Source organism: Sparus aurata, chromosome 20, assembly GCF_900880675.1.
Source record: "Sparus aurata chromosome 20, fSpaAur1.1, whole genome shotgun sequence".
In the NCBI taxonomy this organism is placed as follows: Eukaryota; Metazoa; Chordata; class Actinopteri; order Spariformes; family Sparidae; genus Sparus; species Sparus aurata.
In genome coordinates, this window is record NC_044206.1 from 6,872,090 (window position 1) to 6,897,987 (window position 25,898).

Sequence of the window (25,898 nt, forward strand, 5' to 3'; positions counted from 1 at the left end):
AGATAATTGTCTGGAAATGCAAGAACATCTATGCGCGGTCTGATAATCATCTCCCGACAAATATTTAATTCTCTGCGCAGTAATGCTTCATCCACGGGGTCATTATCAAAAGGAAATGCCATGGTTGTGAAAATAGTCGCCACCTAATATAACTTCTAATGTAGGCCTACTGACTGATTTTTGCAATGATCAATGAGAACTATACTACGCCAAAACTCGCCTGCTGACTCAATGAATGAGGAAATCAAATACCGTGTGTGGCTGAAAGAGGGCGGAGACAGAGAGAAACTCGAGGTTTGTTTAGAAAAACCTGGTCCTGACCAGGTTAGGTTCAGAGAGTATGTTACCATGGTAACTGGCCGAGAGCTTAAGTTACCTCTCTCTGTGAAACAGGCTAGAGTTACCCCTCTTTCTCTGGTTTGAGTTACCTCCCTTCTCAGAGTTTCCCTCATTTCAGGGTTAACAGACTCAGTGTTTTCACTAAACCTGCTTTGTGAAACGGACCCCAGGACATACGATCGTGTTTTTCTCCACTGACAAGTGTTTCTTATTTGCTTCCCTCCAGTCGAAGCTCAGCACATCTCCGCAAGATATGTGATAATGGGAATTGTCTCATAGGATGGTTTCTGTGGCATCATTAAGGATGTTGAGCAGGTTGTGTCAGATAATCCCTCAGTGGCACGATGTAAAGTGAGAATTCCGATTAACCCAATTAATTATAGAGATTAATAACTACTCTACCAAGGACACAGAGACACTGAACAGGGAGGTCAAACTGTTTTTCTTTTTAATAAGAGAGCACATGATTAACATCAGTCATTGTCTTCAGTTTAGAATAACAGAATAACAGCATTAGTGCTCCACTGTAGCTCCAGGTGTTGCGTCACCCCTAGGGAGAATACAATTAAAGATAAATACAACATCAGCCAAGGGCAAACCACCCCCTCATGACTGGACATGTGTCTGATCCCTTATTTAAGAACAACACTGTCTAATTAAGCAGAGATTTAAACGCAGTGTACCAGAGAACAGTCCGCTATGTATAAACACTAATAGGATGAATCTTCTTACTGGCTACATTAACATGCTTGAAGAAATCTGGCTTAAACTCATGTAATTCATGGGCTGAAAGAATGTCAGGGAAAACTTGATTTCTGATTAGTGAGATTACATTTAACAGACTTAATGGAAAGAGAGCTATCATCAGTCATCCCATATTATAGTGTGTTCAGACAGAAAGCAAAGCTAATTTTATATCTTTTGTATTGAATTGGATCACTGATACAGATCACTCAGCCTCTAGGACTGTTCATATTTTGTATCAGCGTCCACCCTGGGTGTTCCAAACACAAGTTGACAGCTTGACAGCATACAAATAAAGAAGTATCTTCATGTAAAACTTTTGCAGAACTCACAAGAAGGCTCAAATCGTTGTGCTGAGCGTGCTTGTTTTCACGAAGTTTTCACAAAACTGAGCAGTCTGGGGACTTTCTCCACAGGCGACACAGAAGTACTCTTTGAAATTTGGGATGTTTACTGTCAATCAAATGATGTCTTCCTTCATAAATGCATTGTAAATGATGAAATCAGTTGTAAGAAGAACTTTACACAGAGAGAGAGACAGGCTGCCGCAACAAGATGACACTTTTTACAATTAAAAGGACTTAATGCATTGCATTTGATACCGAATTAAAAAGAAGGCTTGATTAAAACCTCAAAGTTGTCAAAGCAAAGTTTTGAAAACAACTTCTATGGGATCATGTTGCTCCGTCTGCAGCTTGATTTCTTATTTCGCCTCCTAGTGGTCGAAATGTATTGAATGAAGCTTAAGGGTTAAAGGTGCAATATGTGAGAAATGGCCACATGTCAAATTCATACTCCAAGCAAATAGGGGGCAGCACATCAACAGAGGAACCGCTAAATGTAGCTGACATTAGTAGGTTAGCTCAAATAGCCATGCAACTATCACACCTGTTGGCTGACTGTGCCCAGACTGTGAGTTTGGAGAACCCAGGGAGTGTTGGTGTTTTTTACTATCGGACTATGAGCTCTTGAGGTACAAAGTGGCTCGGCGCTAGGTGGTTAGCATGCTAACTTCAATGGATATCGCAACACAATACACTGATTTCTTTGACATACGATTAGATCTATTCTTGTATCACATTATGTTAATAATGTTAAGATAATTTTGAATGTTTTGAACCAAAATTCGTACATATTTCACCTTTGAATACCTTGGCATAGTCCCTGTTTTTTCCACAAAGATATTGGAAGGTTGCATTCTCTATGAAGATGACAATTTTCTGTTTAAAGACATTTTCAGTACTCTAACTTGATGCGGGAAAGCGAAACAGGAAACAAGGGGAGAGAAAGAGAAGGCATGACATGCAACACGGGTCCCCCATCAGAATGAAATCAGGGACACTGGGGACTGCCTATTGTTTGTTGGTCGATTATTCTGAAACCCAAATAATACGGAAAATGTGCCATTGGACCAAGGGCCATTTGCTTGACAGCCCTTTTTTCCTTGTTAAAGCAAAAGCCCACAACAGTATAGTAAGGTTTGACCTTTCTCATCAAAGTCAGGTGACCTGTGTTGTTATGGTAACAGTAATAAACAGGTGGTTAATGTATGAAACAGTGGCAGTTTGGTTAGGTTCAAGTATCAAAACTACTTGTTTATGTACAGGAGAAGCTTGTGATTGGGTTTTAGATAAGTATTTTAGCGAAGTCAAGCACTGTACGTAAGTTGAATTATTTTCATGGCAATCGGCCTGAGCAATAGCTGTTTGTTTTTTTGAGATAACATGCTTGTCAGACAACTGGCCTTCATTCCAATGGGGGTCATTTTTTAGACTATTTGGGTTTTGGAAGAATGGCATAGCTCAGAGGCATGTACTATAACCATTCAGCTACAGAGGCATTCCACCTGACAGCCTTATGCTGAAATCTTGCATATTTCTTGGTATTTTAATCAAGGTGATTCAAAGTGAACTTTTGTTTGAAAGTCACTGGTGAAAAAACACCTGAAAGCTTAGTAAGTTCTGTGAGTCAACAATTACAGAAGACAAGCGCTGATTTTGGTCTGCTGTTAAAGTTACTATTAATATATTTGTATTGTACCATAATTATGTCCTACATTAAATCAGACTGGTACTCATGAGAGTTAAAACAAAAAATATATAAACAGCAGAGGACGAGATACACTTTTAGACCAAGAATGGGCAGAAATCGAAAAATGCTGGATCCTTGTTACATCCTTTTTGCCCTGTAAATCTCTTGGTAAAGTCTTAGTAAACTCAATGGAACTCAAAAGAATGAAGAGTCTTCAGGCCCCAGCTGAGATAACCCTTATGAAATTACAAGATTTATTTTTCTTAGACTTTGAAAGCTCCCTGAAACAGAAGACATTATACAATTGTTTTCCCAGGCTGTGCAGAACTCCTCATTACAAGCAAACTGAACTTGAGTGGCCCTTAATTAATTTATATTATCGAGCAGACATTGAGTTAGACCTAACAGAAGTTGAATTCATACATTTAAATGCAAGTTATTTGTGCCTGGGACAATAGAGGGTTGCTGAATGTTTGTCTGAATTTCTCTGCAGTAGGGACAAGCAATACAGAATGTCATGATCCTGGTTTTGTGATTCTGTCATTTCCTGTTTTATTTTGAAATTGTGCCCTAATGGGTCGTGTGTTGCTTTTCAGTTCCTCTCAGTGTGTGCTTTCCCCCCGTTTTCTGTTTCCACCTGTGTCTTGTTTGTCAATCAGCACTGAATGTTGTCTTTGTCAGTTTGTTCCTGTGTTCCCTCCCTGTGTTCCCTCCTGTGTTCCCTCCCCGTGTTCCCTCTGTGTTCCCTCTACGTCCTCAACCTGTTAGCCCCCTGAGCCTGTTCCAGTGTCTTTTAGTGTCTTCCCGTATCATCCCATGGTATGTTTTCTGGTTTTTGTTCCTGGCTTTATGTTATTGCTTGAGTTGTAGTTCACGCTTCTGAGTTGGTACTTTGTTTTAGCTTTTGTGTTGCTACTACGTATTCTGGCGTTTAATTAACAATGCAAATTTTTCAGTTCCTGATCCTACTTCCTGCGTGTTTTAGCGCTTGGGTCTATCTTTTCAAAAAACGCAACAACAGAGGCTGTGATTGGTTCTGATTACGATCTAAATTTGGCTGATATTAAACGCTGTCACTATTCCCACCATGAATATAATAATGTGGACCTTTTATAGCTTACAGAAAATACATTTTCACATATCTGACAGTGCAGGCAGAAGGTCAGTCTCAAGGAAGTTTGAAGTGTTTAACTTACAAGCTTTGAAAACAGAAACACTCAGCTCTCATATTCAGATCCAAAGAATGAACCCCATGCTACCATACACCATCATTATTATCTCTTCCTTCTCTCATATTCCAAGTAACATCCTGTCAAAGAAGATAGAAAGCAACCAAACTTTTTAATGAAAGTCAGTTCTATTTGTGGCCGATAAATCGGTTTATTTGTAACATTTGAGATTCAGTCACAAGGTATGAAATATGATTGCACATTAGCACAGCTGGTGTTGAATGCTCATGTGTACAAGTGTACATGAGTACAAATGCAGCAGGCTACATCTAAAGAAAAACCCAGGTTCCCATGGCGAGATCTGTGTAAAGTTATTTCACTTTTCCAGCTCCTGCATACAAAACCTCTTCCCAAATCCAAGTACAAGATTTCTTTGGAGGATAGATTGGTTAAATATTCACCATCCAGGCGATGTTTGCAGCTTGTCTCCAGCTGCTCTGGGAGTTAAATCAATAGAGATGTAACAGCTTGGTTCCTACGTGCGCACACACTTTGTATCCTTCCTTGTATTAGAACTCAAGCCAAAACACGATCAACCATCCTGGGATGACAATAGAGGCCTCAGTGGAGCCTTGCAAATCTGAGAAAACACAAAAGCGCTTTTGGCTTTTAAGCATTTTTTTTATGAATAATAGCATTGCACGGTAGCATTGAATAGCAGTAATGACATGCAAACAAATTCAAATATCTGTAAACAGGTTCAATACATCAGATGAAACATACCAGTAACCGTATCTTTACTGGGAAATATATATGTTTTTTTTTTCCCCCGCAAAAATATATTCAGTTATTTTTACAATTTATTTCACAATGTTCAGAGCAAGGTTTTCTTAGATTGAATGATCACCTTGTTTGCACATGGAATAAGGCAGTCATTTCTCTTTATTTTCCTTATTCAGGTGAAAGAAATCCCCTGTAAAACCCAAAACCAAAACCAATAGTCTTCTCTCAATACTTTTACTCTCTCCTGACCTGCCTCTGTCACTCAGCTCCAAGTCCATACTAAAGACATAAATCTTTAAAAAAATGGTTCAGGAGATATAGTTTATTTTCTTTAAGTGTTCGCTAATGCCTTGGTCGCACTACAGAGCTTTCTGTCTTGCAAGTCTGACAGTGACCGATCGGCATCATGGGGTTGCAATTACAAGACATGGGAATGATTTTCAGCAAAATGAAACTTCTTTTACTGTGGTTCAACAAGTACGACACAGTTTCAAATACTGAGCTAGCTTGAGATAGCTTGTGTTTATGTATTCTGAAACTACTGGCTACTATTGTGGATCACTCATACAGGATATTGCAAAATGCAGATGACTATACAAGTTGTGGTCTTTACGGCACCATGGCAAGTATTGGAGTGGCTCAACATATCTGTATTGTTCATGGCAATGAAGGAACAATTCAGCGAGTAAACCATTTGTGTTTTTTTTAATCAACAACGATTTCAACCATGACTGACTGCCATCAGACTGATTCTTCTGTTTGTTTTCTTGACAACCAAAAGATTAAGGTAATTTAAGGCTTAAATTGATCTGGGTTGATCAGAAGTCACTATATTCATAATTTATTATTTATCAGCTTCAGATCAATGTTTTTGACCACAACAATTAGAGAACTATTTACAGATGATTTTTTTTAATAAACTAGGATAAATTAACTGCTTCATCCCGAGTACAGACATTGACGCATTTATCTTGGTTGTTATGCATACCTGCAGAGGTACATTATCCGTACGGAATACTTGTTTCAGCGAAGCACCTGCTCTATCCTGATAATCAGATTGTTTAAAAAATTCCGAACTTAGATGATGCATATGTTTAATGTAACATAAGCATATTATCCGTGTCATTGTGAGCAGGTTAGCATGCCGATGTTAGCATTTAGCTGTCTTAGTACAATCTCACCAGCCAGTCCTCAGAAAGACAGTGAAAGCAGGTTATTACTTACTCATGTGGAGATTTCTTGTTGGGCAGCAACCTCTAGTGGCCATAATAATCATTAGCGCAGGAAAAGGAAGAAATCGTTACTGTTTAAAAAGCAAAAATGTCTGCTTAGGGAGGAGGTCAGGGACAGGTGGCTGGGTTCAAACAAAGGGCTTTAACCCAGGCTGTCGCTGTTCATGAGAAGCCAAAAGACAATGGTGATATTTTATCACACTAACATAGTTAAGTGACGTCATTTACAGTTACATAAGTGAAGTTACTCATGTAATGTAGATTCTTTCCTTACTCACATAACATAATTGTAGTTACTTTAACCCAAACTTTAAAGTTTTCCTAACCTAACCAACCGTTTTCTTGCCGAAACCTAACAAAACTGTGACAGTATGACAAAGGTCCAGTGTCATTTTGCTGGTACATTCCAACAGCCATGATGTTTTGGGAACTGTGATATAAGTCATTTTAGGAGTCACTGGCAATTCAGTGATTTAGGAATGATCTCGTTGGTCTCACATATAGCTTCTAGCTCCACTGTATACTCTTAGTCTTATTTAATGAAACACTTGCAATTTACAGCACAAAGAAACATATATCAGGCTTTGGCTAAACATTTAATAGTCATTGTTATTTTTTTTCATAAGATTTGTTGACAGCAGGGAAAATACATTTCCTTGCGTACTTTGCTGGCTGTTCAGACGGAAAACAGCACTGAGTTCAAATAATAATGCACGCGCTGTGCTAGTTTTGTTGTTGCACTAGTGATGTTGTTTCTGAAATTTCAGTCCAGTTTGAGAAGCAGATCATTGAGTTAAAAGGCTCATCAGAGGGCAAAACACTGCATGGTGATTTATGACACCAAGCGAAAGGAAAAAAGGCAAAAATGATGATATCCTTAACAGTGGAAAAACCGTCCTCTCCTTACTAGTCATGTACTTGTGCCTAAAGTGCCTAAAGGATAGCAGCATCACAGCTGGGTGACATCCCATCATGTTGAGTCAGTGGTCCCGTTCAAAAAAAAAGAGCGAGCCATTTGTTTCCACGCAGTGCTGTTGTCTGTCTGAACAGTGAACACTCTTTCATACATTTTGATCCGTCATGGATTTAAAATATCACATGCCAGACAACACTTCTTTTTTCTCACCTCAGCTTGACTGAGATTTTAACACAGTTTCCTTTTTTTGTGAATCAAACCACTGATGCTTCCATATCGCTGCCCTTATCTCACCTGTGTGTCAACAGCCAACTTATCTCCAGCACAACCAAATTACGCTTTCAAAGACACTTTCAGTTGAAGGCAGACACAATGCACTGTGAGGGGGACAGAGGGTAAACATAAGAGATAGCACAAAAGTTGAAAAGTCTCATTTTTGTAATGTAAGACGCTGATCGCTTTTCTTGGGACACAGGAAAGTTCCCGCCAGTGACAAATAAATAGACTTGTAGTTTGCAGACAGTCTCCAGCAGCAGCTACCGGCTCATTCAGTTCCTGCTGGTGCTCATACCATGACCATGCGTGTGCGTCCACACGTACTGGACTATACAAATGCAACAGAAACTTCTTCGTCCTCTTCCACGGTTGTGGTGATGGGGAGTTCAGGGTCCGCTACTGTGTTTGTCGTCTCCAACAGGTTTCTTCCTGTCCTTTCTTCCTCTCCCTCAGCCAGCACAGCCCAGCTATATCTGTATCAGGGAGACACAGGACAGGCTATTAATACTGCAGTTGTAAATCCTCTGAACACCCGCACACACACACAAACACACACATATACAAATACACATACACACAATCCCAACTGTTTGCATTACTTGTCCCCCTTCGAAACAGTTTGCTGGTAAAAATAGCGAGGAGGCAGTTTTTGAGTTCCTGTTTGCATTCAGATAAGTGGGCAGAACAGACACGCACACACTCATAGAAAGAGGGGAATTCTGACTCAAAGAAAACATTACAGCACGATTTAGAGAGCATATTAAACAGGATTGCCTTGCAGTATCAGATTACAGTGTCTTTGATTCCGCAGCCATTCTCCCTCTGGTGCTTCGTTGTCACCAAAACAAGTTCCTACTCGGTCTTAACTGAAAGAAAAAAAAAAAACCAGCTCCATTAAAAAAAAAAAGTTAAAAAAAAGGTGAATTATGAAGGGGGAGTGGGGGGCGGAAGTAGTAGAGCTTCAGAAACACCGTACTGTTGTTGAAAATATGCATACCACGAAAAACATAATTTAGCAGCTCCCAGCCCCTTATCTCTTTTCTCCACACTGCCAAACCAGCCTGCTCAATTGATCTTCTCGTGAATTAGAAGATGGTGGGGGGGATTATAGGCCCTCCCCTGTAACGTTTTTGGTGTAGCCACATGTATGCCTTCGAAAATGCGTCATGACGTTCCAGCAAACTTTGCTGGGTAGGGTTTAGGGTTATCCAACTGTATCTGCATAGTACCACTTTCTTTTGTGCTTATTCAAATCAAATGGAAGTGGGTCAGATGCAAATCCATTCACTCAGTGACTGTTCATCTGCTTCATAAGATTTACCCCTACTACCCAAATAGTAAATGAACAATTCCCATGCTTTGATACGAACAAAAAGAGTGTGGTAATCACAGTAGGTTCTATGCAGCAGAATGTTAAAGAGGAACAGCACTGAGTACTGGCGGGTATATTATATTACTGGATAACTTTAGGATCTATTGAATTTCTTGTTCTTCATCCTTCATTGGGCTCAGGTCAGGTCTACTCATGGCTGAATAAAGGCATCTATAATCAGCTCAACTCATATGTTCTACTACCAACTTCATTTTCCTATTCGCCTAGAGGACCGGCAGACATCATTTCCCTTTCTCTGATATAGGCTCTGAATGAAATTAAAATTTGGTGCAATAAAGAAAACCTCATATATATATATATATATATATATATATATATATATATATATAAATGAATTTGCTGACTGCTGCATTTTGTTTAAGCAAAGGCATAGGGAAAAAAGGAAGAAAAATGCAGATAACCATTACCCTTGCCAGTCATTTGAATAATGATATTTGAGAATCCTTAATCTGAAAGTTTAACAGTGCTCTGTCATCACTCCATTCAAATAAAGTTTACAGAGATTGCAAAACATGAAGGCATTCTTGATATTTTTAAATAGATAAACAAGAAATTGCCTGGATACAGCCTCTCCGGCTCTACTTCACTTCAAGTCAGGATTTGTATCGGTAACAAGGCCTTTGTAAATCCTTAAGAAATTCTTATTAACATCATTATCTATTAATCAGACTATGTAAGTGTTAGTAATGGCATCATTAAACCTGTTTATTTTTAAATTGTAATACAATTACAAACAAGTTGTTGCATGTCTCCTATATTCAGCTGCACTATTCAATAAAGGTAAAAATAGAGGGGCAGTACCATCTTCTATCTACCACAGGGACATCAAAGTATGCAAGTTGAAACGTACACATCTCTTGAAAGCCCAAAAAGCAATTTAACCACCAGACCACTGTTGTAAAAGAGACATCTGTGAGACATTCATGCATGTTTTATAACAAGTCCAGAAAATGGATCTCTCTGTGATACAACTGGACCATACTGGTACTTTCGACTGACCTTACATCTGTAATGAAGTGTGTGAAGATGTGTGCGCGAGAGTGTGTGACAGCATGTGCAGGTGCTATTTGAAGTGATGCGCACGTCACTCTTTCCACAGCCACTTAACAAGACTCTTTCTGTGCTTTCCCTGGAACATCCAGTATTATCCTACCTGGTAAATGTTGGAGCGCCATCGTTAAAAGGTGCGGAAAAAGTCACTCAAACACAAACAACTTGGCACACAGCAGCCGCACATGGACTTCTTCCATTATATAGTGCTGTTGCCACTGGCATGAAGAACGCTGATAAAGGTAATCAACAATTCTCTCTTTATTTGACTTTATTTCTTCCTCAATCCATTTTATTTCTCTGCGTTACCTAATAAATCCTGCACTTCAAAAACAATCTGTCTGTCTGATCAATCTATGTTTAAATAGAATTAACTTTCAATTCATTAAAAATCTATATTTCCACCATCACATGGCTGTGATGGGGCAGGGCATATGATGAGCTTCACCACGAATGGCCCGTGATGCTCTATAGAGAATGTATTATAGGTCTTCTGGTTAGTATATATAGGTATACACTACTCACAATAAGTTAGGGATATTGTGAGAGACTCAGTGGATTTCATACATACAGTGTTTGTTTCACTTCAGAGAGTTTTGGGATAGGGAGGCAATTGTATTGGGGTGATAGACACACCTCATTTTGTGTTTTCCACATAATGGTCTCACTGTTTACAGTGTGCCTTACATATTGGGGCCAATACCAAAAAACTAAAAGAGAACCCTTTTCAATGTGGCATCAATTTCAACATTCTGTGGGTATAAAAAGCTGGTATTGTCAGTAAGTCATTTCCAAGTTCATCATTCAAACAGCCATAAACACACGACGTCACTTAACGGACGAGCAGCGCCACCTGGCCATAGCGCACCTTCGGGTCGGTGGCAGGCAGTCAGATGTTGCTCGTGAACTTGGTATGTCTCAAAGTGTCATCAGCAGACTTGCATCAAGACACAGAACTACTGACAGAGTTCGTGACAGACCCAGGAGTGGAGCCCCACGAGTGACAGACCGCAACGATGACCAGCACCTAAGGACCTATGCACTCAGACATCGTTATGCAACTGCCACACAGCTGCAGGCCCAGTTACGAGATGTGAGGGGTACTAGGGTTTCCAGACAAACCATTCGAAACCGACTCCACCGCTTTGGCTTGAATGCCAGACGACCGTTGCAGGTGACTCCACTGACACCAAGACACCGCCGTGAACGTTTGCAGTGGGCACAAGACCATGTGACCTGGACAATGCAGCAGTGGTCCACCGTCCTGTTCACTGATGAGTGTCGGGTCACCTTGCACAGAAATGATGGTCGTCAGCGTTGCTGGAGAAGGCGAGGTGAGCGATACGCCAAGGTCAACATGGTCCCCAGGGTTCCCTTTGGTGGAGGAGGTGCAACAGTCTGGGCAGCAGGCCTGGAATTTCCCCATTTTAGGGGCAAGGCCACTTGGCCTTTCCTATTGTCAATTATTTGAGGGCACAAAGGCCAACAGCCAGGGCAGTAAGGCCATAAAATAAAGCAATGATTTTAAGTCCACGTCCATAATGAATTTAATTAAAGGACTAAGAATGTATAAATATCTGTGAAATGAATAGATAAAACAAGCTCAGGCGAGAAATTTTCAACTTTCAACTATTTATTCAGTCACTATCGTATGAAGATGGGGATGGAGAGTCAGGGAGAGTTTCAACGTGTGAACCGTCCCATTGTGAACGGATAAGCTGGAGGCGCGGAGCGCGGGCGTGTCGGTCTGACAGTCTGATAACTGCACAGGTCCTTCACTCAACTAAATACAGAGAAATGTCCCACAAAGCAAAGTTGCAGGACCAAACAAAAGTAACGTAGTAACTTTAACTGTCTTTGGCAACTTATATGAGGAAAAAAATACAACAGCTGTACGTGGAGCAGCGTCCGTCCTCCTGTCTGTCCTCCTGTCTGTCCTCCCGACTCTTCGTCACATTTCTGCCTGAAAAACAGCATCTTTCACCGGCAAAAAAAACTTTAACTCACCGAGTGTTTGTGGTGAAAATAAATCACTGCGACTGTCAGTCCTCCCGACCGAGACTTCAGGGAACACCTGGGAAACACCGACATCGTCATCATGACGTGTACCATCACGCCCCCTTAGGAGCCGCAGCGCCGGCTTTCTGTGTGAATTACACAGCGGTACAGCGGAGATGCTTCGCTCTGTGTAAATCACCATCAGCGGAGAGTTAGCGAACCACTGCTCCGGAGTTAATTCAGAGACGCTGTGTAAAAAGGGCTACTGTCTTAACTCAGACCCGGCGACTTTTTCCTCCTCCTCAGACCCAACGTCTCTGCCACACGGATGTCGGGGGTGCGCATCAGCTGGCCCTTGCACACTGCTTGGCCCGTGCGCACTGCTCCCGAGGCCCGGTGCGATGTCCTGGGGATGCCAGCCTTAGAAACAATTGTGGCAATTTCCTCCCACGCCCGTTTAACCAAAGCTAATTTGGATGGATTTCTCCCATCCCCATACAATGCCACTTCTCAGTCTTTTACAGCCCTGACAAGAACGTCGGTCTCCTCGGCTGTGAACCGCTCCTGGCGTGTGCCTGGCAAATTCGCCATTATAATAGCAATCCACCATGGAACAAGCGCGCCTGCTTTTAAAGGGAATGTGAGATGACGCTCTGATTGGTTTATTGCACGTTACGCCCAAACCACACCTATGAGTAATGTAGCTACTTCAGACCAACCCATTTTAGATTTGCGTTGGGCGCAAGACTCATTTATCCCGCCGGCATAATAGCAACAGCGCCTGAGATCCGCCCACAAAGCTACTTGCGTTTTGCATTTGATACTTGCGTTTCAGATCGTTAAGATAGAGCCCAGTAACTGCACTTGCTGTTGTACTTTATCTGTACTGATTTCCCTGTGCGGGATGGGAATGTTTGTCTTATCTTAGTTGAATTAGTGTTACCGTTATTCAAGACAGTAAATATGCAGTAATTGAATAGGCTTTAATAGTCCCTTCCAAGCTTTAGATAGTCCAGTCGGTCCTGATACAGCAGGAAAATGGTTCCTTGACAGTATCAAACATACTTTAATTGACTATAAAAGCAGAATCTGTGTATCTCTTACATTCTTGCATCATCTCATAAAGTTGTCGAAAGGTAATTGAGGGGGGAAAGGAAGCCACTGGTAATGTATCTGGCGTTTTCGAGAGGTGCAATATGATGATATTGATTCAATTAAAGTTTAATTTTATAAGACAAGAGGTTCACTTGATGGAAAACGGTTATCCTCCTTTAGAAGCAAGTGGCTCTGAGAAGATTAGGCTGCTGGCTGTATTCTTTGACTCTAATGCCTGCAACGATAGAGTCGTGTTTCTTTTCCTATCTGAATAACAGTGGGAAGAAAATAGAAACCTGAGTCACTCTGCTCCCGAGGCCATCAGTCCAGCTGTTCATTGGCCACCTGTTGACTTGCTTTTTGGCTGTGAGCCCTATCACTGATGTGTCTCTTTCATTACCCCCTCTAAACCCCTCTCATTCTCGCTACTGTCCTGCTCCCCCACACCTCCTTTGCTCTCTCAGTAGCAGCCAAACCACCTTACGGCCCACTTGGCAGCAGCCGTCAGGCAGCGAGGTGCACATTTTTTTCTCTCTTTGCCAAGGCCTCATCATAAAGGGCTCATCAGTGACCATGAGTGGATCTCAATCTGCTGAGGAAATTAAGGGGTCATTGACTGAGACTGGTTTCCTCTGCCATTTCCCGTAACTCACTTGATGTCGATTATTCACCGAGTTCAAAACAGAAGTAAACCTCATCATGGTAATTGTAACATGCTAAACCTTTAAAGGAGGGATTCAGTGAGGATGACTGTGAAGTGAAACATATTAGCAGCAAAGTGGTATAAATCTCCTCCCCGGCAAACTGGGAGAAAGATTTAAAGGGTAAATATTGCAGTTGTCACAGTTGTTATTGTTATATATTTCACACACACTGGACCACACTCAACCTGGCTGGCAACACATTTACATTCGGAGTAGATTGCTTTCACTTCTGGATGAAATATGTCACGGGAGGTGCAGAAAGTTCAATTTGAATGCAGAATTTTTTTTACGGCCAGGTGGTGATATTGGCTGAACGTCTAAGTAAAAAATGATAAAAGCAGATTTTTTGCTCCGGTTTTTGCGCCATGAGGGCTTGTGAGTCAGTGTTGCTGGTTCTCTGGCTGTAACCCTTCTGCTTTGCTTGCTTCCTCTCTGGCAGGACATACAGACCTGGCTTATCCTGCCTGGCTTAACACACAACCCACTGCCTGGTTCTTATCTGAGGCTTGCAGCACCGCAGGCCTCAGCCCCACATGCAATTACACCAATGCACACAGAACAGTAATAAGGACAGTGTGTCGATATTGTGTGTGTGCACAAATGTGCCTCTGTTTAGCAACCACAGATCTCGGGGGGGTTGGCCAGGGGTAACCGTAGCAGCCATGGAGTGAAGCCTGGCCACCCTGCTGGCCACTACAGCGGTATCTGCCTCTTGAAGCATTTTTTCTTGGCAAGAAAGTGTCTTTGTCTTCTTTTTTTTCTTAAAGCTTCTTTTTTCTGTACAGCTACTGTACGCCTACGATGCATTTTGGGTGCTACACACATATTTCAGTGCACACCCACAAGAACCTCTGGAGACCTGACTGTACAAGTCTAGTTAATCAACAAATAATTACAGGTAAGCTGATAACTATCAAACTGAATATTGCATATCAACAATGTGACTATATCTATCTAAGTTACCAGCCCTGAACATAACAGGAGGAAAAAATCAACAGTTAGCATTATATAACTGGAACTGAACTTGAACTCGAATAATGTATTGTGGAAAAAAAGTAAAGCTGTCTCCATGCTTTCACACCTTACCTGTTTGGTTCGGTTAAAACTGACCCAGGTGAGGTTGCGCATTCAGGCCAAGAGCGCTTGAAAAGGCAGCACATAATTTTTGATGATAGAGATGTGATGTTAAATCACTGATAGCTCCATTTGCTGATCGTCAACTGTTCAAGAATCAGTCTTGTAATCCACCTGTCATGCATATGTATATAATAATGAAATCATTTGGTAACCATGGTACACTAATGCACACCAGTGCGAGTGTTCTCCCAGATTAATATTTCAAAAGCTGTAAAAACTGCTGTGCTATATCCTGCTCAGTGTACTTTGTCAGTTCATTAAGTCCATGGAAAGCAAAAAGTGTGTGTGACAGCATTCCCACAGCTACATTCCCCGAATCATTACTGTACAAGATGCCTCCTTTTCATCCTGTCTCTGTTAGCCATTAATCATGAGATGCAGTTGATTTACAGCCCAGTTATATAAATGCTTATAATCAGCTCTTTGTGACACCAAGGGATATAAATAAACACATCAAAGGCATCAAAATGCTGCATAAACTTACCAGAGTTTAATTTCCCCACATCTCACATATCATGATGATGCAGGATGACAATCGCTAAAACTGATGACTTCATGTTCTTTGTAAAAAGGTCATTGTGATGGTATATGTATGACATATTCTGCATTTTTAGCGTGTCATGTCAGAGAAATAAAAATGAAGGTAAGGGCTCTCAGAGCTATCAGAACAATAGTAATACGCCGTAGCTTGGGACTCTTGTACTTTGTACCTAGTGTAAGCTTCTTTGTTACTTTTCCGACCACAATCGTATTCACTGATTGTTTGCTCTATTCCACCACTGTCTGAATTCCAAATAATGCAGACGTATGTGTTTTATTGCTTAAAAGAGGAAACCTCATTTTCTAGTGACATATTTCAAGGTTCATATAACAGTGCCTCTGACTCCATCCCAGCTACCCAATTGAAAAGTGCCTGGCTCCAATATTTACACATGTGTTTTTCAAATGATCTACTGCATGAATACCATATAAACCGATTAACTGGTCAAATGCTTTTATAGCATTGGAATATTGCCAATTAGCAGCACAGTACACAGCAAATGTGTGTAATTTCAATTTCAACTGTGTAAATCAGAAACGTAAGCAATATATGGACATGTGTCACCCAAGCCATCCTGTAGGTAGCTTCTTAAACACCAGCTCAAGTCAGATTTCCCATTATAACCACTGTAGGAAACTTGAACATTCACATGGCGGCACATATGGTCGTCAGGCATGAAATCAGGAAACGATTCTGCAATGTAATTCAGCGTGACTGTTTTTCTCTCATTGATCTCAGCCTCACTGTGTGATGCTCACTCCTAACGCATATCATTCCCAGTTCACATCGAAAGCACTTAACTGGCATAACACAGCGTGACTTTTATTGTGCAGCAGTCACACGAAACAATGCAGTAGTGAGCTTGAGATGATGTCTAAATACAACACGTGGCACGCCGGCTGCTGTGTGTGTAACTACACACATCATGTGCATCAAGACATGATGACCAATTACTGACTAACTCCATCAATTAAACCATGTGATTTTGTTTGGCTGTTCTCTTAACAGAAAGACTGGTTGCTATTTTTAAAAAGTAGCTGATCAGTGAGCGACTGCCGTGGAATTAAACTGCACATGCTGTTACCAACGTATAGCCGCAGGTGTCGCATCACCCAGGACTGAAATCTAAAGGATTATGACTTTATCTCATTGATTAGTTTCAACAAGCTGGGATGTCACAGTAGGTTGTCTTTGATAGATGCAGCTCAGCTAAATTAGCAAGTGCAGATCCCCATACAAGGACTGATGAGAAAGCTTTGCCACTGGAGTAGCATATAAAGATTTTTTTTTTAAACTCTGTATGACTAAAGGCCCAAATGTCATTAAACAAAGGAAGACATGAAGATTTTTAGAAAACAGACATTTTTCAATATACGGTTATTTCTAATTATGGTATGTAGATACTCCCCTCCATTACTCCTCTTCACTTGTGTACACACTTTATCCATCACATACATGAATCCTATACAACGGACTCACCCAAACTCTCAATGCATCTTTTGCCTTACCGTGTTAATCCTGTCATTTCACCCAGTAGCTATACTAAATTATGTGAAATCTAATCTCATCTGAACTGTCCCATTTCACTATATATTAATAAATTACAACTGAGATGTATTCAAAATCACTGTTGATTGCCATTAGGCTGTTTTTTTGTTTGTGTGTACAGAAGATCACTCACTTTGTCACTCACTCCTGTTGCTGCATATTAATATGCAGCAGGTGTAGCACCACTAACATTTGTAAAGCCTATTAATAATATTTGCTTCCCATTTTATGCATTTTTTTTTAATGATAGATGGGGGGGATTACAATGTGTGCATGTGCAAGTATGCCCCTGTGAAGCCTCTGTAGACAGTATCTTATTACAAACCAAGATAAAAGCACGCTGTAAACACAGAAGTACCAGATAGTTAATAAAACAACAAATTACACTATGACTAAACATAATTATGTATTGACTTTGACACATATAAACAACCATTCACCGACATGGTATTTAGGTATGAACACTAGTACTAATTGATCATATCAGTTGCTAATCCATATCACCATGAATAATGCAGCTGGAACTGCTGCATGTATTTTTGGCTCCTGCATAATTACTGTAGGAGTAGCTGTGTTGCACTGTTTACACTGTTGTGCTCCAGTGGGAACTGTTTATTTGTGTTATTTTGGTCCCAGTCTTTGTATTTTGTAGTGTTTAGGAATGTCATATAGAGGCTATGTCTTTGTGCAGCTATATGTCTGTATGGGACTCCAAGCACCTAACTAGAGGGGCATTATAATGCACCCATCGCTCTCTTCCAAGAGCCTGAACAGTCACCTATGAAAGCAGTAAAGATAAGAAGAACCTTTGTTCATGTCTACATTTGCCTGGATGCTCTTACAGGTTGCCAGTATGTCTGAGGTTTCGTTCTTGAGAAAAAAGGGAGGTATAGAAAGGTTGCTGAAAAAGCTTTCAATAAAGGCAGGATGGAGAGAAAATTGTAATGACGCCTTAATCATAGAAGGAAGGGACAGAGCTGGGAGCTGTTTCACTCCAGGGATGTGTCAGAACGAAACTCTCAACGTCGCAACAAGGGCACTCTTTGATCCCTTCCCATATTTAAATGTCACTTCATCAAACTCTGACACATCAACAATAAATCTCAGCACACATGACTGCCTGTTTGAATTCAAAGTTTTTTTTGGTGCTTTTAATGTACTGTGTGTCCCAGAGAAGACCCACGAGTCAAAGAAAGTTTGGCGTGCCTATATCTCAACTGCTGATGAGACCCCCTCCGAAGCTGTTCGTCACATATTTTTATGTTAAAACCTAGGTTTTCTACATTGAAGTGAGGCTGTATTCCTCATTCTATCAGTACCTACTGTGGCCTCAAGTTCTTGCTACAAGACAACATGGAACTTAAGCAACAGGGAGCACAAATGCCTTAACAATATTTTTTGCTAATTGTTTTACTCTTGATAAAAAACAAATGTCTAGCTGTGACGTGCTAAGATGTAATTAATATAAGCAAATTGATAACTGGTATTATGTTAACTTTAGCTTATATTAGCCACTGCTAAAAAAGCAGGACAAAGGCTGTGGCAGCACAACATCTTGGCGAATTGAGTTGTGAATTGATACTTACAGAGCGCTGCAGTGATAACAAACTTTTGTAGGCTAACCAGGAAGTTAGCATCGCCCTTGTTCCCTTGAAAAAAAGTTTTGGGGTTTTTTGAACTGCATTTTGGATTATTGCAGAACACAAGGTCTGTGGAAAACACAGTTTTATGATACCTTCATAAACTTTCAGTCAGCAAAATAATCTTCATAGATTAACACCTGTTGCTATTATGACTTTGAAGCGAAAAAGAATAACTGAAAGTTAAAAATCAACGAACGCTGTAAATTGATCAGTCTACAAGTTGCAAAGTTTGTATTTCATTTGTAAAGTTAGAGTTAGAATAGTTTTGCAACTAAAGACCACTTGTAAAGACGGACTAGTGAGTAGATACGTCTCCATGTTACGCATTATGAGGTTCAATGTCACTGGCAACCTCTGTAGTCTCATTACGCTATTGTAAGTAACCACCTTTTTTGACATGTAAATGGTTAATAATTCAAACTTGGGTATTTGCTGACATATTTTATGTTGTTGAACAAAACATGAAAATGTCTGTCAAGAAGCTTGTGTTAGCTTGTGTTAACCACAGACCCTATTTAAGTGATTCAACTGAAAACCAAAGCTCACTCCCACTGTTTTCGAGAAGAGGGAACTGGAAGTGCAAAATGCAAACTTATTTCCAGGTTTAGGGACTCATTCCTCCAGTACCCTATTCTATGTAATCTTTTTTAATGGAAATGTTACATTTTTCTTTTATCAATACATCCAGCAGATGCAGTGCAACATCAGCATTCCTATTAGCTGTAATTTTGGCATCTTGGTGATTGTATCCTAATGCTTACTCTCCTTTTAGCTTTGTGTTTGGTCTCCACCGAACCCTGAAGGACATATCTGGCTCTTTGACTGCTAAATGGTCGCGAACTTAGTCTGTCTGTTGAGTTTAATGCTGGGCAGAGAATGCTCAGTGTTTTTTTTTTTAGCTTTAAAGGGTGATAAGAGACAATTTGGTGGCTGTGAAACAAACAATGAGCTGGTAGACACTATAAAGCTGTGCTGTGATGATGGGAAGTGAGCTGGATCGTAACTGTTGAATGTAGGTTACAAGTGGTTATGTGACTCATTGTTAATATAAACCTCTGTTGTAGCTGTTCATATTCTGTATATAGAAAATAAGCATTTAACCTGTTGTGCTCTTGGGGATCTGTTTTTCATTTGTGCAGAGCTTTTGTGATTTGCGGTGAAAGATTAACCCTGGAGGTATCTGCCAAACTGTGAAGCAGTCTTCAGTCTTCTGCCATTCTCTCAAAATCCTACAGGCGCACCAGCTTTGCATGTGCCCCTACCCCAACCTAACACCTCAGCCATGTCCTCTGCGTACCCTGACACCTCTTCTCACACCCACTTCTCCTGGATTTTGGAAAAGTCACGCACTAGACGGTGAAGGGCTAAAACTGAGATTATCCCTTCCCTTTAAAGTCTGGAATAGAATATCAGATGGAAGCTCTTGACCTCTCTACAACCTCTTTTAACTGTAGGGGAGTATCTGTTCTATGTCTCCTTTTTTTGTTCTACTAAACTGTGTGTGGTGTACTGCTAAGCATTTGGTCAAAACTGCTCTAATTCACAACATTATTTAATTGTAGTACCTTGATTTTTATGCGTTCGTCGTGCTTGCGAACAATCTGATGAGGCAAATCAAAATCACTTCAGCTGATCAAAGCAAACGATAAACGTGGAGTGCTTTTTCCTTTTCCACATGTTACTCGTCTTGTCTTCTCCATTAACTGTCTCTTAGCTTTCTTATTTCACTTTTGGAAGATCTGAGGTTAGGTTTATTGGTTCTCTTTTATCCCTGGTTCCTTCTTTGCTCTCTCTCATACACTCTTTCCTCTGTGTGTGTTCATTTAATGGCTTTCCCCTTGGCTATTCATGTCAAGGTGGAAGAGTATAGCATATCTTTAAAATCCACGTGTCACATTTCTCGCGACCAGAAGCGAATTAGACCGGGTGAGACTTGCCAGCACAGCACGACTACTTCAGACACCTTGATCTCCTTTTAGATCAACACCGGCCTAATTTCAGGAATCCTCCTCTCATTATTTTTGACAAAACAGCCAGCTGAATGGCAGCAGCAACCAACTTTAAATCTGTCTTGATCACAGTCTTCCGTTCCTTTTTTCTCAGGGTTGTTTGATTGAGTTGACCCCTGTGGAATGTTTTCGTCTGATCCTCAGGGGCTGCTGGCTAATGGACACTGATTGAGCTGAGGTTTGGAATACTCAGGGCTGTGCAGGGCTGTTGGTCACAAAAGCAGCCCCTTAAGCAACAGCAGCATTAGCGATGGTAAGCAGAGGGTCTGGACAGAGTAGATAAAGAGAAAGTCGCTTGCTCTTCTACTGGCAATTATCAAGAGTACTGTGAAACTTGTCACAGAAAACAGCTTGGTCAGTGGACTCAGGCTTTAAACTATGATTCCCACCTCTAGAATCATACGCTAACATTATGACTTTTGGATTGATATTAATGTTGGCAAATGGATGATGTTCAGTACTTACGTACGTACTACGTGGTTAGGGTTAGGAAAAGATTATATTTTAAGTCCAAATAACTATATTCAGCCTTGTAACATAAGTTACATGTATCCCAAGTTATGTATCCCACATCAAGTAAACTCGGGGCTAAGGACTGTGGTTACATGTTAGATACCTCATTAACATAATTCAAGTTACTAGTGTGACATATCTTTAAGTCGCTTTTGACTCTACAGTATCACATTTAAAAGCATAGGGCGACTGACCAACGCATTGGAAGTGAAAACGGGCTGGAATTTGTTAATTGAATGTGCAGAAAATGAAAACTTTAACGTTGATTTAACAATAGTACCATCCTCTGAGGCATTATTTCAGCAGTCTATTTCTGTATGCTTGCCTTCACTTGATTTTGATTTAACATCACTTGTTGGAGAGTTAATCCCCTATTAATTTTGATTGACTTCTTGCTGTAATGGTTTTTAACATACTGCCAATTAGAGAAGAGTCCTACAGGAACCATCTTTGAACAGAGCGGCGAATGTTGTGTACTGAAGTGAGTTGCTATTTGAGTGAAGTGCTTCCATCATGCCCTGCAGAGTTACACACTGCTCTCAGCTCTCTGGTATAGAGATGGTGTATACATGCTTTTTGTGATACAATATTGATTACGCAGGTATGAATGGCCTGGGGCAATCCTGCTTTGTAGTTTGCCTCTCAAACGTAATTCCTGTGTTTTCATAGTCAGGCTTTTACAGTGCACAATGAATGGGCAGGCTTTCATCACTTTTTGTGTCTGTGTCAGTAGTGTTGCTGCCTGTGATGCCGGGCTGCCTCTAATGGAACCAAGCTGTCTGGCATTTTCCATTACTTAATGCTTGAAAGATCTAAACTCCAAATCGGTGGTTCTATCCTCCTGTCCTCCCGCTGTCAGAGACAAACTAAATCCAATCTTTTTTTTCTAAAAGTATTCAGTAGGGTAAGTGGTTAGATTAGGATGGTAAGAATAGAATACAATGTATGTACAATGTAAGCCTTCCACCATGTTAAATGTTGGTGAATGTGAAATATGTTTATGATGGTACGCTCTGTGTGCACACATTTATTTGTGCATAGTTAATTACATGGTGGTCGTAAAACCAGTGGGTTTCACTGGTCCACAGGTTACTGGTGACCATGACTGTGTCCAATTTATTCACACTCTGATTGGGTCTGAGTTCCAATTCTGCTGCGGGGTCAATATGTCTAATACCCAGGTGAATCAATTCAGCCGTACCTTATTAAAGGTGGACAGTCTCTGTCAATGTAGTTGTTCTCTCCCTATTTGACTCTGTCAGGGTCAGCCACAATTTGAATTTGGTATATTTATCTTTGTCTATATTGATCCTGTTCTTTCTTTGGGCCTCTTTCTGGACTTTTTTTTTTCTTTAAGTAGGATTTCTGCTGGTCAGATCAGATCCAGAGTTTAGAAACCTAATACTAGTAACAAATACATTTCCTACAGTAGAGGACTGAGGATAGGATGTATGGATATTCCATATCCCCTGGCTATGGAAGTTAAGAAACAATGACTGAATCAAATGACTGTGTTTTATCTGACAGGGAATTTGATACCTGACTCTACCCTTGCCTTAGTTAGGTTAGCATCATTAAAGTCACTGTTTTGGTTTTGCATCTCACAACTTTACTGTTTTGGGTAAGTCTTGCTGATCTTATGAACCCCACATCTAACCAACTGCTCTTTAAACCAAAGTAGTTCTGATCGGCCCACTGTAAAACAACTGATCAGGACAGGACAGCAGAAAGAGGAAGTTAACTATTAGTTAGCAGGTCAAACATCTACTCGCTATAGGCGAAGATGAAATATTGGTCTCAGGAGACTGTAAGAATTACTTAAATGGGATGATGATTAGGGGTGTAAAGATTCACAGATACAAATCAGTAACCGTTTTTAACATTAAAGATGCGACTACATCGATACACGGACCCCTATATCGATTTACGTGTACCATTAACCGGTCGATGGTCCGATTCTAGTCATGTATCGGTTGAAGGAAGCTTAGCTGCTAATTCTGCAGAGCATCTCTCAACTCTAGTGAAAGGTTAAAGGTCAATGTGAGATTCACGCAAGAGTAACATTAGTGTAGCCAAGGGAAAAGCCACAACAACAGCAACAACAACATCAACATGTCAGACAACTCCGACACTGTTTACAATGCACCAGCTAATCTGAAATCTAAAGTTTGGAAGAGATTTGGATTTCATAAGGAGGAGGGACATTTTGACAAAAGTCTGGCCATATTTAAGGTCTGTAGAACAGCTATTAAGTACAATGGCAGAAGGACAAATCTGAAAACTCACCTGGTGAGACGGCATGGAGAAAACTACACGGTCAACGAGAAGTCTGTGGATGCTAACGTCAGTAACGTTACAGCTAGCAAGAACACACAAGACAAAAACATGGCTATTAAAGACTTTTTCCAGCCACAACTTAGCCACAACTCGGCGAGGTCCAAGGTAATCACGGCATCTATAGCCCGTTTGATTGCGAAGGACTTACGACCTTACAGTGTGGTTGAGAGTGATAGCTTTCGAGACATGGTAAGATAAGAAATGCCACTTTTATTGAATTGCTTATTTTAGTTTGTTACAGAAAATGAATGTCTACATTAAACAAATGTTAAGAACTGTATCAAATTACATCGTTTCGTATCGGATCGCACTGAATCGAATCGAATCGCACCAAATCGTTCCGTATTTAAAATGTATTGTCCCTGAATCGTAATCGTAGCCCCTGTATCTAGATGCATATCGAATCGTCTTATGAGGGAGAGATGCACACCCATGATGATGATATGTTGTCTCACGACTGCTGGATGTGTAGGTAGGCTCTATTAGCCAACACATTTCTTAAAAACAATCTAAAAATACAAAAAACTGTCAGTGCTGTGTCTGTTAGCTTCCTTTGATGTTACTGTGGTCTCTACTGACCGAGGTCAGAACACTCACAGTATGTAAATGTACAAAAGCTGATATACTTGCATGCCTCCTGATTAAACATGCATGTAAGGCATCTAGCCACTACAAGTTAGGATATGTTAGATAGTGTGTCATCAACAATATAAGGAGCAGTGACACTCAAGCTGGGGCTGCAGCTTGTAATGTCAGCAGCATGTTCGAGAAAGGCTCATGCTGAGGGGAATTTGAATTCAATGCTTAATTGAGCTTAATAAAGACAGGCTGGTATATCTTCTTTGTAACAACGCAGTGACAATGCCAAAGGAATATAATTACTGCCAAACACGGAGCCAAGTATGCTCACCTGAAACAGAATATGTTTGCAAAAGTTACTGCAAAAAAAGAAGGAGCATTTTGCAACTGACAACTCAAGACACACTAAAGCAGAACAAATAACATAGCTTATCAGTTATGTAATGTAATATGGCAACAAATTGATACATTTCTATAATCTTACAATTACAACCAGCCCTTTGACATGAACCAAAATGCTAATGTGGCCTGTGATGAAAATAAGTTTTACACTCCTGGTCTAGACATTTCCTCAGTTTATTTCCGTGGGAATCCTGACAGAGAACACGTCTCATCCACAGCACTGAATTGACGAACATGAGTAGAAACTCCTCCGCACTGCTGAGCATTCAGCTCTGACTCTCAACGGGCTTCATTAGAGTTAACAGAGCCAACGTTGGATTTGGTAAAGAAAGTTAAATAAGTTCATGTTCCTCATCCCTGTGACTTTAGCTGAACCCTAAAACCTGTAGCCAGTAATCACAGCTCTCATCATGTACATCCCACCCTACACTTTAACTGGAAAACAAAACCTGTAATAAATTGCAGTTCACGTGTCTGCGTGTGGCTGTAAAGCCTTAAAAAGTAATTGCATCCACTTGTTTACTGTACCACATCTTTCATCTGTCTGGGGAATGTGGCCTCCAATCACCAGACTCCTGTCATTAATGCTTTGTGTCCCCATCGTGATTGTGAGATAAAAATATGTGGTCTTTATCTCAGCAGTAGTGTTTCCTCTTTGCTGGTATGTTTGTCTTTGTAAATGTCTTTTTTTTGGCATGTCATTAGGAAAATTGCTTTTTCCATTTAGTTGTTGTTGTACAAGAGAATTCATGCTTGTCAAAACGTTTCTTCTATTTCTGAGTTATAAGGTAGGTATATACAGGAAATAAAATACATTTCACCTCAACAAGCTACGTGCACACAATTTAATGACATTCTCCTCATGAACTTGTGCCACTTCCAATTAAATATGATGGCATATTGAAGTATGCGCGGTATGTTGAGTTCATGTCTTGTGTGTTTGCGCAAGTGTATCCTCAATAAAGTTCCCCCTTTCCGATGTCCTGGCTCGAGTGAAATGGCAAACCTTAATATGTTCCTCGCTGATAACATTCCAGTTGTGCTGTTGTGTCACATTTAATCATCAAACATCAAAAAACTTTCCGGCTTATCTCGGAAGGTAGTCGTTACTCAGAGGAAGCTTCTGAACAATGGACAAAACTAACCCACTTTTACAAAACACCTCTACATTGAATCAGACTACTGGCTGCACTAAGACTCGTTCAGTCCCTCTTTATCTTTTCTTTTCCTCTTTCTCGAAATTCAAACTAAATTTTAAATTAAGTTTTGCATAGAAAGAATAACTGTGATGTTGTTCCGTTAAATTCCTCCACATTGGTGCTCTCTGACACTAACAGTGTCAGTGCTGCTAATTGGATTTGGTGCAATATCCTTAGGCAGGAACTAAATATCATTCAAATTAATTTCCAGTGGCCAAAAAGGAAAGTTAACTAGCTAACATTATTCGCTGTGGCTCCAT

General features: G+C 40.4%; 1 protein-coding gene across 1 annotated transcript in view; it reads right to left on the reverse strand.

Annotated features, from left to right (window-relative positions):
• Positions 1–770: 770 nt before the first annotated feature.
• uts2r (urotensin 2 receptor) overlaps positions 771–25,898 on the reverse strand; it is a 63,367-nt gene continuing 38,239 nt past the window's right edge. Inside the window, exon 4 of the mRNA XM_030399236.1 lies at positions 771–7,963. The gene's annotated coding sequence lies outside the window, so the exon portion shown is untranslated. The remainder of the gene's footprint in view (positions 7,964–25,898) is intronic.